We start from the raw sequence: 2,730 nt of genomic DNA on the forward strand, positions 1-2,730 counted from the left end.
TGTCATGTAGCCAAATCTAGATATAAGAGAAGGCTGCGTTCTCCCAATCTTGTGAGTTCGGAAGTTTATATAATGCTAGAATTCTTTTTTTAAGATTAAAAAAAAGATACAAGGTCTAGGTTATTCCGCAGCTATATTTTGCATTACAACGGCCTTGGTGAAACTGGCAGACAGGATTAAATGAGAATTCACAAAGCAGCATAAATGTGGAGCTAGCTTGTCCCCATGCCTTGCCCCAAAGCACTTAGTTCTAGAGAACTTGCACCAATGTCTCAGATTTATGGACCTAAAGAAAATTATGTGTCCTTGTGAATGTTATCTGCTGAGACATTCCACATGGAAACTGAATATCCCTGAGTCTTCCACCAGTCCCAGCGTAATACTTCTGTAGAGAACAGCACAGTGAAGAAGGAAGAAAAGGTCCAGGTCAAGAAACAGAAGATCAGAATGGTCTCTCACAGACCCAGCTCTGTGTGCTCAATGAGAGATTTCAGAGACAGAAATACCTCAACCTCTAGCAGATGCAAGAACTTTCCAATATCCTGAAACTTCCCTACAGATTAAGACCTGGTTCCAGAACCAGACAATGAAATGTAAGAGGTGACAGAGATACAACTGGCCAAAGAATAGCAACTCTGTGACTCAGAAGGGCTCAGCAACTACAGAGTAACCAGGCCTCTCTTCTCGTCACCAAGAATGTCTGCTGAACACTTTTGGAAACCATTCAGGGTGGAGCAACCAGATCTGCAATAAAACAACTTGGAGTAACCATTCTTGGAACAGTTAGAACTAGTGCCCCCAAGCCTGGACCAACCAGCCTGGAACAACCAGCTCTTCAGCTGTGGAGAGGCAGCCCTGTAGCCCCAGATCCAGTTCCAGCAAAATTGTCCTGTCAATGATGGCACCACCTTGAAAACTGCTAGAAAAAGTTATGATGCAATATAGCAAACCCCTAACAATTGTAATATTAAGGATTTATTTCCAAATTACTTCATGAACATACAGCCTAAAGATGTGTGATGATGGGTATATTATTCAATCTCAATTTAGGTAGTGGATATGTGACTTCTCCTAGGATTTTTATATGTATCTCTGCCTCGATATCCTGCTTCACATTATGCCTATTGTGTCAATTTGGAGGGGTGAGAGCGAGGTATGACTGGAGTCTAATCAAAGAGGTTTCTGTAACCTTGTTGCTAGAGACAAAATAATAAAAAAAAGATGTCTCTGGCTATAGATAACTAGATATAATACTATTTTGGATATTATTAGGATCTAAAATCTTAACCTCAAGAATAGAAAGTAAAAGTACAAAGATGTGTGATGAATTATTCCTATTTTCTGGGGTTAGGAGGCTTGTTAAAAACCTCAATTCAGGTGAAGAGTTAAGCTAAAATAAAAAAATGTTTCATTGATTTCCTCTGCCCCTTTTTCTATTTTACTACAACTCCTAATTTGTTGATTACTCAAGTACTTGTAAAAGATGATTTATAATTTGCCGTATCATGATAATAGTACCAATTTGGCTGGTTAGTTTATAAGTCTACCCACAAATAAATAAAACTACTTTATCTTTAAAAAAATAAAAAGTACGAATTACTAATATAAAATAACACATAAAGCTTTGAAAGAGCTTTTTGGTAGTGGGGAATCTTAAAGCCTAAGCATCTTTGTGTCACAGCAAGTTGGTCCCTAAAGGCTAAAACGATAGCCCCTGACTTGCCAGCTACCTCACTGTGACAACTTCCATGACAGAAGAGGATAAACACTTAGTGGACAGCTATCTCTTTCTGCCATAAAAACCAAACAGCAAAAGCCTGGGAAGGCAAAATATAAAGTTAAATAATATTTATTATTATCTGCCTATTATTTATTAAACAATCTAATAAAGTAAACACTTTAAAGAACTATAATCAAGATACTATGATTTCCCAAAGCTAACTGAACTCCAGTGAATCTGATGGGTCATAAATGAAATAAAATATCTGAAGAGCATGATTGTTAGTTTTCTTTGTTTCATCTTAGCATTACTCTGAGAGACCAGAGCTTTCTCTGACATATTAAAAAAGTAAAGATTAGATGGGAAATTTTAGTCATAACTTATTTCCATGGAACCACACTGCATTGTTACTTTACTTAAATATATGCTAAATATGTTGCATTTTAAACAGTTATTTTAACTTATTGTCATTCATATTTTCTTAAGGGGGGGGAGTGTGTGTGTGTGTGTGTGTGTGTGAATTAACGAGATCGTTTAGATAAGAAATTTTATTGAAGTGACACAGGTATCTGAATTCTGTAAATCATGTTGGACTGGGGAATCACAAAACATGTGCTTCTGCTCCCTGCTGTTCCCTGGCTGAGACACTTTAACTGCCCTTATTCCGTAAAATAGGACTAATAGTACGTAGCCTGTTCAGTTGAAAAATTTCTTAAAAACAAACAAACAAACAAACACATCACTAGATGAAAAAGCATTTAGAGATGAGATAGCACTCAATAGATATGTTTCTTATTATGATAGTAATGATAATAGCAATAAAATATTAACTTTATTAGGAAATTGCCTAGAGAAAACACTAAGTATGATATCTACGTCAAAGGGCCGCATTCACTATTTGTGAGATTTTTAACAAAATACATAATTTTTCTATATCTCAGACTCTTTCTCTTAAACAGGATCATTAAATACTACCTACCTGCAGAGCTGCTATAAGGATTAAAGGAACA

General features: G+C 36.2%; 1 pseudogene; it reads left to right on the forward strand.

Annotated features, from left to right (window-relative positions):
* Positions 1-225: 225 nt before the first annotated feature.
* Positions 226-861, forward strand: LOC120615143 (homeobox protein NANOG-like; annotated as a pseudogene).
* The last annotated feature ends 1,869 nt before the right edge of the window (positions 862-2,730 follow it).

This window comes from Pteropus medius, unplaced genomic scaffold, assembly GCF_902729225.1.
Source record: "Pteropus medius unplaced genomic scaffold, Ma_sr-lr_union100, whole genome shotgun sequence".
NCBI lineage: Eukaryota > Metazoa > Chordata > Mammalia > Chiroptera > Pteropodidae > Pteropus > Pteropus medius.